This window comes from Colobus angolensis, unplaced genomic scaffold, assembly GCF_000951035.1.
Source record: "Colobus angolensis palliatus isolate OR3802 unplaced genomic scaffold, Cang.pa_1.0 Scaffold8, whole genome shotgun sequence".
NCBI lineage: Eukaryota > Metazoa > Chordata > Mammalia > Primates > Cercopithecidae > Colobus > Colobus angolensis.
The window spans coordinates 8,461,995-8,478,031 of record NW_012121820.1 but is presented as its reverse complement, the minus strand read 5'-3'; the positions used below and the strand labels follow the sequence as shown (position 1 = coordinate 8,478,031).

Genomic DNA, 16,037 nt, shown 5'->3' with positions numbered 1-16,037 from the left:
GTATTGGCGGAGCTCTTCGGTGATTTCCATATTGCTCAGGTCACATTCTACCTCTGCATCTGACTCAGTCTCCATCTCTTCCTCTTTGGACAAAGCTTGGTCTTCTCTTGTGGATGCCTGGATCCTACTGCTGTAATGTGGATGCTGCCCAGACCTTCCGAAATGTGAAGAACTGCAGGGGTAGTTCTGCCAGGCCAGATGATGGTCGTAGAAGGACTGAGGATATGCAGCCTGGTTATCGTAAGAGCTTTGGGGAAAAAGTGCAGGAGGGAAGTACCATGGAAGACTGAAACAGGATTCCACGGCCTTCCTGTAGGCATTGTGATGGCTTTGCATCCAAGCCATTGCTTGATGATAATGTTGCCAGTATCTTGCATATACCGGATGAGAATACCAAGGCCTGGTAGCTTTTGATGTTGATGCCTTCACCGCTGCCATCTCTGATTGTGGAAGTCCAAATGGGTGCCGAAACTCCCTGGGAATGTCTCCCACTCTTTTATGGCACAAGCCTTCAGGGACCGAACAGTAACTTTTCTCCGAATGGGCTGGTGGAGCTCGTGGGCGCGCAGCTTGCGGATCCTGGGCGTTGGCCGAGCAGGGGCCTAGTTTTCCTTGGAGACACAGAGGCACCCAAAAATATTTTTAAAAATATCCTTATTCTATAGGCTTTTTTCCATTTAAAATTTTTTTTTTTTCTATTTAAAACTTTTTGTTGGCCAGGCGCAGTTGTTCATGCCTGTAATCCCAGCACTTTGGGAGGCTGAGGCAAGCAGATCACGAGGTCAAGAGATGGAGACCATCCTGGCTAACATGGTGAAACCCTGTCTCTACTAAAAATACAAAAAATTAGCTGGGCATGGTGGTGGGCACTGGTAGTCCCAGCTACTTGGGAGGTGGAGGCAGGAGAATGGCATGAACCTGGGAGGAGGAGCTTGCAGTGAGCTGAGATCATACCACTGCACTCCAGCCTGGGCAACAGAGCGAGACTCCATCTCAAAAACAAAAACAAAACAAAAAAAGAAAAAGAGAAAAAACTAATACACAAACACATAATAGCCTAGGCCTGCACAGTGTCAGGATCATCAATATCACTGTCTTCCACCTCTACATCTTGCCAGAATCGTCAGTATCACTGTCTTCCACCTGTACGTCTTGCCACGCCGGAAGTTCTTCGGGAACAATAACACACATAGAGTTGTCACCTCCGGTTATAACAATGCCTTCTTCTGGAATACAAACTGAAGAAACTGCCTGGGACTGTTTTACAGTTGACTTATTTTTTTAATAAGTAGAGGATGGACACTCTAAAATAATGATAAAAAGTATAGTATAGTAATTATACTAACATAGTCATTTACTATCATTATGAAATATTATGTACTGTGCATAATTGCATGCTATGACTAGCAGTGGAGTACGCTTGTTTACTCCAGCATCACCTCAAACATGTGAGTAGTGCATTGTACTGCGACATTACCACAGCTATGACATTACTAAGTGATAGGAATTTTTCAGCTCCATTATAATTTTATGAGAGCATCATCACATATGCAGTTCATTGCTGACCAAGACATTGCCTTATGCTGGAGAAGAGTATCCGAGTATAGTTGCTGCTTCGAGTCACTCCAGGGAGATCTAAAATTCCAGGTGGGAGCATTGTGTCTGCTGAGCATGTCCAGAGATGGGAAATAATTTGCCTAAATTTGTGATACAGGAAATGAAATGAAAACATGGTAATTTCTAACGTATTTAATGATGAACAAGGTGGTACACTTTTCATATTGATTCATATGTTAACATTATTTTTCCCTGTTTACTGTCTTTTCATACCCTTTGCTTTTTTCTACTAGGTGTCCGTAATATTTCAATTGATTTGTAAGAGTGATTCTTATACACAGAAAAGTCACACTTTGCTCTCATACATTTAAATTTTTTTTTTTCTGGTTAGTTGTTAACCATTGTTTTAGCTAGATTATATATTTTAACCTTACAAACTTTTTCAATTTCTATAAAGTCAAATTTTAAAAATATTCTTACAAAAATATTCTCCAGTTGAGTATTTTACCAGAAAAATAAAAATTCGCCAGACTTTGAGGGTAGCAAGTGTTATGGTGTCCTTGTGAATGTAAATCTCCCAAGGTATTCTTACAAAGCTATATCACTACACAGAAGAACGAGAAAACCTCAGAAATATCATTTCTTCAACAAAATCTGAAGTCAGAGGACAGTAAAAACTTCAAATTATACAGAAAGAACATCTGATTTTCAAAGGAGAGCTCTCTTGAACTTTTGCCTCTGCCTTTTTCAGAAGAAACAGTGGGGTCCAGAAATAAGTGTGTAAAGAATGAGAGAGCCTATGATTGAAATAAACTCATTTCCAGAAGGAAGATGTCCCCATATGAAAATACAGGGAAAGAGTCCTGGAGGCTCAGAGCATTTGCTAGACTTTCTATGTGCCGGTGCACAGTCCGTGCTGCTGTTAACACTTTACTAGGGTGCATTTGTCACAAGGAATGAACCAGTATTGATACATTATTATTAACTAAAGTCCAGACTTTGTTCATATTGCCTTTGCTGTTACCAGGGTTCTTTTTGTTTCAGGAGCCCATCCAGGACAATGTGGATTATAATTAGTGGTCATGTCTTCTCAGGCTCCTCTTGGTTGTGACAATTGCATACATTTTCCTTGTTTTTGAAGACCTTGACAGTTTCGAGGAGTACTGCTTAAGTATTTTATAGAATATCCTTCAACTGAGATTTGTCTGGTGTTTTTCTCATTATACTGGGATTGTGGTTTTTTGGAGGAAAACATCAGAGGTAAAGTGCCCTTCTTATCATGTAATATCCAGCGTACTGACTTCAACATGACTTACTATTGATGATGTTGACCTAGATGGCCAGGCTGAGGCAGTGTTCGTCAAGTTTCTACACTGAAATTCAACTTTTCCCCCATCATTCCATGCTATAGTCTTTGAAAGGAAGTCACTGCACAACCATACATAAGATATTCCTTAAAGGGGAAGTATCTAAATAAATAGTTTGGAATTATTCTATAAGAATGATAGATAATTATAATTATTATTCTATAATAATTACAGATAGAATATAATAATCTATAAATATATGATGTCAGATATTTGTTTATTATCCCTCATTTATTTACTTGTTTGTTTATATCAGCATGGACTCATAGATATTTATTACATACATTGGTTATAATTTGTTTTGTTGCTGAAACAGTAAGAAGGACACTTTTGAAGATTAAAAGCCACAACTATCAGTAAAGATATTAGTTATAAGCATGTAAGCACTATATAGCACAGAAAACACTTTTGTAAAGAAGAAAATATGGGATATACCAAGGAGATATAGATAAAAACATACTAACAGTAGGAGAATTGAACACACTGTATTGGTACAAAACAAACCAAGTGGACAAAAAAGTAAACAAGAATACAGAGGACACACCCAGGCCTTAAATACTTGTATCAACAAAAATGAAATAATAAATGTAAATAAATCAAATTTTCAACAAAAAAGAAAAAGAATAAGGTCAAAAAAGCAATGATAAGGATAAAAGCAAATGTTTGAGGTCAAGAAGAGACAAAAAACATTAGCTCTAGTTAATGGATTTAAATATTGTTTTTGAAAAAATCACAAAATAGGCAAATCATTTGCTACTATAGTCAAGATGAAAAGGAGTGAAGCACAGCTGAATAAAATCAAGTATAACGGAGGGAATCACCACTGAAAGAGGGAAAAAAGAAAGCCTTGAGACGCCTTTGTAGACCAGCTTCCCTTCTCACCTCCTGGTTGCTGTCCTGACCCCCAAGGTCCTGAGGATGAGGAGGCTGAGCAAGGGACAAGGCCGCTGGTTGTCATCTCTCTGGGCATTGGGTAAGAGCTGAGAAACCTCCTATTCTGTATCTTCCCTAACATACAGCAGAGGCTGTGAATTTCAAGGATCATGGTGAATAATGTTTTAGCTTTACTAAGCAGGGCTCCAAACAAACATCATGATAATTAAAGGGCAGACTTTCTAAGTAGCGTGTCTGCTTAGCCAAAAGAAGAGATTTATTCTAAAGTTTTAGCAGGACACCGTGTCCTGAGTTGGGCATAGTTACGCCCAGGAATGAGAATGTGAGTCCTATCAGCAGGTAAGCCACTGACTTCAGCACTGATGGTAGCTGAAGGTGGGGTACTTTAAAATGGAAATACAGGAGGGCGATGATGAGAACCAGTCGCCACCCACACAACAACTGCAGAGGCCATGGCTATTGTGTACCCCCTTCCCTTCCACCTTCTTATGGTTTATCTCAGAGGGAGAGCCCAGCAGAGCCTGGAAGAAGCTTCCCAATGTGTGTGGAGCCCGAATCCCAGCAGTGCCAGGGGTGCACTGTGGCTGACAGAGAGGTACTGCTTGGATCCCCCTTCAAGGAGCACCTTGTTGCCTAGCTGCGTGGAGTGTGGTTGGCTAATTGCTACCAGCCACTGCTTGACCTCAGTGACAACCTCAGTGTTTGAGCCGAGATCACACAAAACCAGGGACCTCCAGCCAAAGGCAAAGTAAGGCTATAGTATGAGATTCTACCCTTCATGCCCAATGTTGAACTCCTCTTATAAAAAATTCTTGCTCCAGAGCTTCCTGTTGGGCTGACAGAGATGTTGTCAGGACAGCTTGGCAATGGCGTCCTTTGCCTAATCCTCCTTCCTCGCCTTTACTTTCACAGGTGTGACCTCACAAGGCAACTTGCATTCTTAACTCTGTCTCAGCCCCTGAGAACCCTGAACTTGCTGAATAACCCAACCTTCAAAACACGGTTCACAGAATTCTGAGAAGCCTGAAGATTCAGGATCAGGACCATTATAAGATATAAGAGTGTCTAGGTAGCATGACAACAGCCAGAACCACATCTCAACAATTGTGTGATGTGTACACAGCTGCTGCAGTCCTGGACACTCATTACTGCCACCCGTGACTCTGGAATTGAGTATTGTTGTGAACAAGAAAACTACTTTGTTCTGGGAAAGAATGCCCCTTCATCCTTGCTTCTGTGAGTCACTCAATGGAGATCTAAGGTGACATATGGGAACATTACATTTGCTGAGCATGTTAGTGCAGCCCTAGGCCTCAGGAGGGAAGGAAAGTGGCCCCTCGTTTGTTCTGTTTTTGCAGTAGGAGCCCAGCTCTGTCACTCAGCAAGTCTCAAAGATAGCCTTAGATAGGGAGATCCCACAGCATGACAAGGGAGTTCCACATAGTGGACAGTCAAAAGCGTGGGCGTATCTCCCATACCGTGGATCTTCCTAGGGTTCCAAACTCCCCTTGAAACTTACACGCTGGCAGGTACAAACTGAACAGCACAAATGTTCACCTCTGAAAATAGAAGGGACACTCCCTAATCACCACGGAAATATTCCTAAGAATGTGCCTTTTCTTATTGGGCAGAAGTCCAGCTATCTTTTTTTAAAATCAGTTTCTTCAATGGCAGTAATTTATTTCACAAGGTCACCTTTAATGGGCCTGACCCATTTTTCTGCCTATATTTTAATCACAGGCTGCATCTTCAGCTTCTCCAGCTATCTAGAGGATAAACTAGATGATACTTTATCCTCCCAGCCTACTGTTTAGTGGTTTTATGGGCACACTCATTCCTCAACAATACCAGTCCCGCAGTCTTTTTCTCTCCAGTCGCAACAGACCATACTACTGCTGCCTCCAGGCATGACAACACCATGCCTGGCCACCAATATTGACAAATTGGACACCACTTCCACTCTGCTCCCTGGAAATAGATGCTATAGCCATTTATGCCACTGCTGCCAAAGTAAACTCTCACCACCTCCATGTCTGCTTTTTTCTATCACCAATTCTCAGTCCATTGCAGTATGTACCTCTGACTGTCTGAAACAGTGCATGTGCACATGTGGGGGCTGCCAAGAAGTCAGAGAAACAGGCATATGGATTTTGCAGGTTTTGCTGGGAATGGTGCTTGCATGCTTAGAGGCCAAGACATGAAAGTAGTCCACATGACCATTCTCATCCCATTGTGAGCACTGGAGCACCTCCTATGCCCCTCCTTTCCTTCACTCTGTGTTCTAGCCCCAGCTTATGACCTACAGTTTTAATAAACTGGAAAAAGGAAATGGAGATTGGCGATAGTAGGGACTCCGCCACCTCTTGGCTGGATTATCTAATCCACTTACTTCCTTGAAAAGGCATTTACAATTCTGGATGCAATCATGAGGGGAGATCAAGAATGATGAGAAAGATGAGAAGTTCAGGGGCTGCATGATATTACTGAAATTACACAGAGACTCTAAAATGGTAAATCACTGCCCACAATTTGCACTGCAGTCAGAAAAGATATAATTATCCTGGGACAGCTCCACTGCTACCGTGTTCCTCCTAGAGGCATAATGTTCTCTAACAAAGCTGTTTTTGCTGAGACTGGAAACGCTGATAACATATTTGCAGGCTCTGTGTGCTCCATGGGGGTTGAAAGCGGGAATCACTAATGATAATTTTTGAACAACCTTCTTAGGCCTTCCTTGTCCAGTACCTCCTGGGATGGAGACACTCTGTTCTAGCCAGCCATGTATGTCTGTCTCTTGGAGCCCAGAGTGATAAGCGTCATGCACAAGTACCAAGTGCTTCTCAGCTTGTAACAGATTCCAACTTTTCTTGAATTTGAAATTGGAAAGTCCCTTTGAAATATCCAGACAAAACCCCCTGTCTTGTGGATGGGAAAACTGGAATCCAGGGATCCATCAAAGTTTACTCTAGAAATCAGGGGCAGAACTGGGGCTGGGAACTATCTATTCTAATCTGATATCATTCCCTTTGGTAGAATGTTGAAAAAGCAGGAGGATTCATTAGCCTTTCAAAAAAGACTAGTTGAGGGGTTCATTTGCCAAAAAGCACAGTGACAATAGGAATTCCAGGGAAATAGAATGATCCAAGCCAAAGTGTGGAATCAAAGAAAAATACAGATTTGAGAAGACCCCAAGAAGTCAGCAACTCAACTATAAAGTGACACTCCACAATATGCTAATTCTGCCACCATCCAGGTCTTCTGCATCACCTTGGTGTTCTCACTTGCAGTGTGCCCACTGCACGAGCTTTCTGCTATTCTACTGCACATTCACAGCTCACTTGGGAGAAATTTTAGTAAGATTCTTGAAATCTTTCTCACAGCAAGAAGAGTCCTAAGAGACCAAGCTACTCCTTTTATAATAATTGAGACACAGACCGCTGGCAAATGAAATTTGCCTCAAATTTGGAAGACCATCTTATAGGAAAGACAACAAAAGATTCATGTGTTTGTTTTAACTTGGTGTGATTTTATTTAATTATGGGTGTGGTTTTATTTATTTTCAAATGTGTAGTAGCTACTTGCATTACTTTTTAATACACCATATGTTCATGGTCTATGTTTATTTTTCTGTTAGAAGATCTACTTTCCTTATTGTGTTTTTAAAATTCTTTCAATGTATTATAGAATATCTCTATTCTCACCATATGTGTTTATACATTTTAAAAATTTCTGTTTTTTTACTGTATGCATGATTTTCCCTGTAAAACTTTTTATTCACTTGCAGTTAATGATATTAATTTACTTCAGAAAATCATTCAGTGTAAATATTCTACAAAACTTGTCTCATGTTTACTTTGAATGCTTTCATAGTTTGATCTTTATGTTTAAATCCTTGACCACCTAAAATGTACTTTAAAATAATGGGTGGGGTGGAAATCCAATACTTACTCCTTAAGTTGCTGGCAATCAGTCTAAATATCATTTGCTGAATTACTAACATTTCTTAAGTGATGTGGAATTCTGCCCTTATCATTTGTAAAATTCTCAAAGGCATTGAGTTTATCTTTTATTCCACTGAGATGTGTGCATTTTCTTACCATTACTGTATGTCCTAATCATGTTGACATATTTTTGTGATAATTATGGTGGAATTAAAATTTGTCATGGGTAACTCTCACATGACAATTTATCATTGATATTTTCCTGGAAAACCTCAAATGTTTACTTTATCAGTTGGTATGTTCAATTTCATTAATCATTAGATTTTTATCTCGTGGGTTAACTTAGTCTTCATTGTTTACCACTAAAACCCATTAAAATCTCCTTTTTCTTTTTTTTTTTTTTTTTTGTTGTTGAGAGAGAATCTCACTCTGTTGCCAGGCTGGAGTGCAGTGGTGCAATCTTGGCTCACAGAAACCTCTGCCTCCTGGGTTCACTGATTCTTCTGCCTCAGCCTCCTGAGTAGCTGGGACTATAGGCATGCACCACCATGCCCAGCTAATTTTTGTATTTTTAGGAGAGACAGGGTTTCACCATGTTGGCCAGGATGATCTCGATCTCTTGAACTCATGATCCACCCACCTCGGCCTCCGAAAGTGCTGGAATTACAGGCATGAGCCATCACACCCAGCCTCCATTGTTTTTAAGAGGACTGTTAGGCTGGATATTCCTTATACTCTGTTCCTAATACTGTCAGTTCCTTAGGGAGGACTTTGGAGCTCTCTGTTCTTATAGCCTGCCTCTCACTTTTGGAAAATCACTGAGTTCTTTCTAAGGAGCTGTTTTGGAAAGAATGGTTCACTTTTCTCAGAGCGACAGCCCTGCTTTACCAAGTGGGTTCTGGCCATGAGCAGTAGTATCCTCTGATGTTGTTGGCAGGCATTCACTGACATGAAAACTCTGCCCAGCAAATGAGCTGTGCCGAGGGCTATGGGGGTCTCAACGTTCTTGACCTACAATGCCTGGGGTAGAACCTCTCCACTACAAGTAGTGTTGGGTGGAAGAATGGAACTCTGTACCTCTTCATCACATTCACCTGGAATCTCTGCAATACAGCCTTGGAATGGGTTTGAGAGAAGCTGGCAACCTTTTGCCTCTGGTGAGATATCATAACCCTTTAAAGGGAAGTGAGAGGAAAGAGGTTCTCCCGTTTCTTGGCTAGATGTGCCCTGAGTGAAGCTTCCCTCATATTGAGCTAGGATATAGAAAGTATAGAGTGGGTTATGACTCAAATGCTGTAGACACTCTGTGTTCTTTCAAGATTTAGTAGAGTTTTAAAAATAAATGCATGCACTTAAGACAATTCCCAGAGACTTCAAGTGGCTGTTTTAAAAAATAACTTTTATCAAGTATGATTGTTTGGTTTGAGGGTATTTCCATGGATCTCCTCACACTGCTATTCAGAGCAGAAGTCACCAGGTCACTCAACTCTTAGTATCATCTACTGGAAACTGTCTAAGACAGTATTTATGCGCTTCTCTCACAACAACAGAAAGTTAACTACATGACACAATGGATATGGCAGTTGGCTTGACTGCAGTAATCATTTAACTATGTATATGTATATCAAAACATCATATTGTATACCTTAAATATGTACAATACAAATAGAATCTGAAAGAAATAAAATAAAAATAACTTTCACCAGCTGTGGTTGTTGGTTTGGAGTAATCCAAGGAACTCTTCACACTATTCCCTAGCAAGACTTGCCCAATTACTTTCTTCTTAATTACAAAGAAGTCTATTTGGCTCCGTGAAAATGAAAAGTGTCTGACTGGTTCACAAAACCACTAGGAAATCCAGAAATTCAAGTTAAAAGAAAAGGCAAAAACAAGGAAGTCATTGAATGCAGAATCACAGTCAAAATTAGTCAGATATTGGCCTTTGTGGAGCTCATTGGTGCCTCCTCGGAGTAGATGGAGGTTACGTGTCTCTCAGCCAATATGCCAAAGCCAGATGCTCTTCAATGCATGGGCCATCATTTCCATTTCTCTTCTGATAAGTCCAATACAGCTGCCATTGCTGTAACTGCCCCAGGAGTGAATCTTGACTTCCTACTATCACTAGCTCCCAAGTACAGTCCAGAGTTTGTGTATCTGATGATCTGAACCCAGCATGTTCTCACATTAGGTTGTCTCTCAGTGGAGGCAGGGAAAACAAGTGTCCAGACTTTCCTTTCTGTTATAAAAAGTGGCAGAGCCTCCGGGTTCCAGGACTCATATGGTGGTTAATTCCCCCAAAATAGGAATTACATTCTTATGCTTAGAAGCCAAGAAATGAGAACTGTCTACAACACCCACACTCATTACATCTTGAGTTCTGGAGCAAAGAACACTTTGTATTTTCTTCTTGCAGATTATATTCTATGTAGCCCCATCTGTGCTACCAACCTTCTGTAGGATCTTGGACAATCACTGTCAGCTTCCGATGCTCAGAATACCTGCTAGAAAAAAAATAAAAAATAAACAAAAAAATAAGAAGGGCTTTGAGGTTAGTGGGCCCTCTGTGCATTCATGACTATGATATTCCTTAATTATACAGACATTTATGCCTCATTCAGGCAACTGTGGATTCTTTGTTGAGGAGAGATGAAGAAGGGAAAGAAAGATGAAGGGTTCTGGGACTGCAAAGAGTGTTTTAAATTGCCCAGAGAAAGCAGTTGCAGTATTCTGTGAGATTTGTGAGTAGAGAAGCCAAAAAGTATTATTTTAGGAATAACTCAACTGATACCACCCTCCAACAAATACCTGGAGTCCCCTGGCAGCACAGAGCTTCACTGAACCAAGGAGCCCAGATAACATCTCTCCAGGCTCCGGATGCACTTCAAGGGTAGAGCAATGAACGTCACAGATTACCTCAGGTACATTGGAGTCACTCTCCAGGGCTTTGCAGACTCAATTCTAGCCAGCGATGTGTGTCTGTCCCTAAGATCACAGAGTGCCCAGGAGCCAGGCCAAGCCAGGCCCTGAATTCTTTCCAGCCTGTAATAAATGTCCTGAGTCACAATCTTCCATTGAATTTGGAGTCAAAATACCTGCTGACATATAGAAAACTGCCCTCATCTAATGAAGGGGAATATTGTTTAGGATTGAAGAGTAAAGCTGGAAACGAAAAAGATCAGTCCTGATTTCAAGTCATTTTTCTTTCCACAGGATATAGACTAAGTCAGGAAGATGCAGGGGTCTTTCTCATAAAACCATTGTTCCATCAGCTTGGCCTGACACTAGGTGAAAGCGGTAGGGTTATAATAGAAATTCTGGACCAACAGAACAATATAAGCCAAAGTGTGGAATTACAGTAAACATATTAATTTCAGTATTATTTATGACTGCAAAATGTTGGAAACAAACAAAATACCCACACAGAAAAGAGTGATTGTATAAATGATAATACAACTGTACAATGAAGTACTATGCAGCTATTCAAAGGAACATGGAAGATGTCCATGAACTGAGGTATGTTAATTATAAATACATTGTGGAATGATAAATTTAAAGTGTCTTGTAACAATGAATGCAAAATAAGAAAATACCCATTTACTTACTCATTGCAGGAAAAAAGAAAAAAGAAAGGAAAAACCCAGAGACCAATGAGATGTGGTCTATAGGATGTGGTCAGGAACTGGTAGGAAGGAAAGAGGGAATGGAGATGGATATCTGATTCTTCTCTGAATATACTTTTATGCACAGATCCTTCTGTGGAGACATATGAAAATTTCACATACTCAGATGAATAAATAAATGAATAAACCCCATAGGATTGGGAGATAATTTGTAATCAAATACAAACTATTTGTTTGACAAACCAACCAACAAACAAATAAACCATAGATATGAGAGGGCCATGAAGATTAAAGAAACTTCCATTTGTGGAACCATTATAAAACTTAATGAAGATGAATAAACACTCTTTACAGAACATCAAATCAGCCATTATCATGAGGTTTTCTGTACCCCTTTGATGTCCCCAAGCACAGTGATCCCAACCTCATGTGCTTTGTGTTGTGCTCTTGCAAATTCTCTCTTCACCAGGCAGAGGGCTTTGCTTAATCTACTAGTCCTCGCCACAGCAAGGACTTCAAGAGACTACAAAGTCCCATTTTCTCATCTTAAAATAACCAGAACCAAGGCCAGAGATAGAAGAAACTTGCCAAGAACCATTACTGGGAAATCAGCCTCATAAGTGAAAAGACAAATTTTACTTTATTTAACTTGCAGTCCTTGAACTATGAATGCAGCTATAATTGTTTTCATACATGCATTAACTGTTTGTATTATAATTTCTCTTAATACCTGGTGGAGCTCATATCTTACATTTTTTATTAGATGATGTGCTCTTCTTTATTATAGTGGAGACATTTTTTCAATATGCTATGAAATTCCCCCTTTATCTGATATATGTTTATTAATGTTTTCCATTTTCTGTTCATCACTTTTTCTTTATCTATGGCTGGTTTTGCCTCATAATTTAAACATTTTTATACAGTTTTAAATTTTTTTTCGAATTTTATTTTAGATGGGGGGTACATGTTCAGGTTTGTTACATGGGCTTATTGTGTGATGCTAAGGTTTGGGGTACAGATCCCATCACTCAGGTAGCAAGCATAGTATCCAATAGATAGTTTTTCAACCTATGCCCACTTCCCTCTCTCCTCCTTCTAGTAGTCTAGGGTGTCTGTTGTTCCCATGTTTATGTCAGTGTGTGTTCAATGTTTAGCTCCCACTTATAAGTGAGAACATGTGGTATTTGGTTTTCTGTTCCTGCATTAATTTGCTTAGGATAATGACCTCCAGCTGCATCCATGTTGCTGCAAAGGATAGGATTTCATTCTTTTTATGGCTGTGTAGTATTCTACAGCATATACATGTTATATTTTCTTTATCTAATCCACCATTTATGTTGATTCCATATCTTTGCTATTGTGTATAGGAAAGCAATGAACATGAGTGCAGGTGTTCTTTTTGTAGAGTGATTTATTTTCCTTTTGGTGTATACACAGTAGTGGAATTGCTGGGTCAAATCGTGGCTCTGTTTTAACTTCTTTGAGAAATCTCCAAACTGCTTTCCACAATGGGGCTGAATTAATTTACATACCAACCAACCAAAGTGGAAACAAAATATAAGCATTCTCTTTTCTCCACAGCCTACAGCATCTGTTGTTTTTTAACTTTGAAATTACAGCCATTCTGGCGATCATTAAAAAGGCAGGAAACAACAGGTGCTGGAGATGATGTGGAGAAATAGGAACACTTTTACACTGTTGGTGGGATTGTAAATTAGTTCAACCATTGTGGAAGACAGTGTGGCAATTCCTCAAGGATCCAGAACTAGAAATACCATTTGACCCAGCCATCCCATTACTGGGTATATACCCAAAAGATTATAAATCATGCTGCTATAAAGGCACATGCACATGTATGTTTATTGCTGCACTATTCACAATAGCAAAGACTTGGAACCAACCCAAATATCCATCAATGATAGACTGGATTAAGAAAATGTGGCACATATACACCATGGAATACTATGTAGCCATAAAAAAAGGATGAGTTCATGTCCTTTGTAGGGACATGGATGAAGCTGGAAACCATCATTCTGAACAAACTATGGCAAGGACAGAAAACCAAACACCACATGTTCTCACTCATAAGTGGGAATTGAACGATGAGAACACTGGGACACAGGGTGGGGAACACCACACACCGGGGTCTGTCATGAGGTTGGGGGAGGGGGGAGGAACTATACCTAATGTAAATGACGAGTTAATGGATGGAGCACATCAACATGGCACATGTATACATATGTAACAAACCTGCATGTTGTGCATATGTACCCTAGAACTTAAAGTATAATTTTAAAAAAAAGGAAAAAAAGAAATTACAGCCATTCTGCAATAGTCCCCTCTGGAACATCAATCCAGTGGCCTGAGAACTGTTCCTGTCCCCCAGCACCCACAGGGGCTGCTGCTTTCCCTGAATGTGAAGACTCAGAGTGCAAACCTGCCTGACCCAGCCCCCACCTGGCTTTGTTCTGCCACCTGCCCTGGTAGCTTAACACAAAAAACAGAAACTCTTGGAAGCTCTATGGCCCCACCTATTGCCTGAGAAACCAGAGGGCAACCTAAAGCAAGCAAAAATCCCACTGCTACTACCATAACTGGTGCTATTTTGCAAGCACCACCTCCCGGCTGGAGGCCAACCAACACAGTCCATTACAGCATCTCCCGGTAGAATAACACTGCATCTAGGAAGGAGAAAATGGCTGAGCAATCTCAACTATCACCACTGCCTGTACCTCTCTGACTAACCAGGTCCTGATTCTGTCCAAGTGACCAGTTCAGTACTACTATAACCAGTGTTCAAGAAAACCAACACACTAAGGCTGTCAATAACCAAGGAATCTCACAGTCTGCATCACTCCCCTGCTACCCCCATGACTGGTGCGGCTACCCACTGCTGGGAGACTTGAGGACAGGCCACATCACCAGATCTCTTGCAGACATTCCCCAGCACAGGCCTGGAGTGTGGCAACTTCACTGGGCAGCTAGATCCAGAGGAACATTTGAGAATTCTCAGTGCCCTACTCTAAAAAATTTGTTGCTATAGCAGCATGACTTTTTTAGGGGTGAACTTGCAGGGTTATTTCTCAGGTCGAGGTCGTGTGCATGCACTTGGTGGATCAGCCATTGTGGTCTGGCTCACTGACACTGGAACCAGGGTGCCATGATACCGACGGGGAGGTCATGTCTGTCAGGAGCAGCCCACTGGGTTGTTTCTCAAGCCCAAGACATGGGCACAAGGCTGCTTGGGTAGCCTAGTGGCATGTCTGCTGGGGGAGTGAATGGGGCTGCTGCTTTGGCCTTTGACACAGTTGCATGGCTGCTTGGCTAGTCTTTGGGCTTTTCTGTGAGGGGTGGCACAAGAAGTGGTTTTGTTGGCCAAGGGTCCAAGCATGGGGCTTCTTGTTAGGCCTTGGGGCATGCCCACCAAGGCAGACTGTGGAGTTCTTTCTCAGTGATGAGACAAAGGCCCATAGCTTCTTGGCTGGCTTGGGCATGTCCACCAGGGGTAGCCATTGGCTGTTTCTCAAGTTTGGGACATGGGCTCTTTGCTACTTGGGCAGTCTGGGGTCATACCTACTAAGGGTAGTTTGTGGGACTGTTTCTCAGGCCCTTATTTAAAAGATAGGGTCACTGGGCAAGCCATGGATGTATCTGTGGAGGGCAAAGGTGCTGCAGGGCTATTTCTCAGGTATTGAGTGAGACCCATATCAGCTGCTTGGAGCTCAGGGACCCCTCCTGCTTAGTAGAGGGCACGTGGCAGTTTGGCTAGTTCAAGGACAGGTTTACTTGATGTGACTGGATGATTATTCCCCAGCTGAAATGCAGTGGCATAAGTTGGTTTCCCTTCTGCGCCAGAACAGAGTCACAGCCAATCCTGGGCTCAAACTCTGCACAGCTGGGGTTGTGGAGTTCAGCCACTATGTGACCTTGGCGTAATGAAGAGGGAACCCAAATGCTGGAGAAGTGTGGTTGTCAGAAGTTCCAGAGGAGGCTACACTCCAGAGGGGGCTCTGTTGTCAAGACGGGACTGTGCTGCTGCAGCTTGGCCCAAGTGGGTGAGTGGGATGTGGGTAGTTTACACCTTGTGCCCCTAATGCAGGGCAATACAGCTGTGTGAATTCCCATCAGCTCTCCAAACTGGGCTCAGGACTTTAAAGGACTGTGGGATTCTCCTCTTGTAAGGACAGTGCATGTTTGCAGTCGCAAGGTGACTGCTGGGGACCTGCTCCTTAGATTTTCCCTGCAACAGGAAGACCCACTTGACTCCAGACAGGTCTGATCCAGGTGGAGGGAGACAGGACTGCAGAATTCAGATGCCTCTGAACTGCCTTCCTGAACTAATCACCACAGGTTCATCTCCACTCCCCCAGGCACTCCAGTACTCTCCCTTTGACACTCCAACCAAATCTTAGCTGTTTGTTACCTTGACCCTTTCTTCTAGTGGGGATGAGCACCATGTTAGCCATCTTGCTGACTGCCAAATTTTCTATTTCTTCATAGTTAAATCTTGATAGTTTATATGGGTCTAGGGATTTATTCGTTTCTTCTAGGTTATCTAATTGTTGGTATATAGTTGTTCATACAATTGTTCATACAATCTTTGCATTTCTCTGGTATCAGTTGTAATGTCTCCTTTTTCATCTCTGATTTTATTTAAC

At 41.5% G+C, this 16,037-nt stretch overlaps 1 pseudogene across 1 annotated transcript in view; it reads right to left on the bottom strand.

Moving 5' to 3' along the window:
• Positions 1 to 621, bottom strand: part of LOC105502593 — a 3,218-nt pseudogene extending 2,597 nt beyond the window's left edge. Inside the window, exon 1 of the transcript XR_001000362.1 lies at positions 6 to 621. The product of XR_001000362.1 is annotated as a gem-associated protein 8 pseudogene (transcript). The remainder of the gene's footprint in view (positions 1 to 5) is intronic.
• Positions 622 to 16,037: the final 15,416 nt, after the last annotated feature.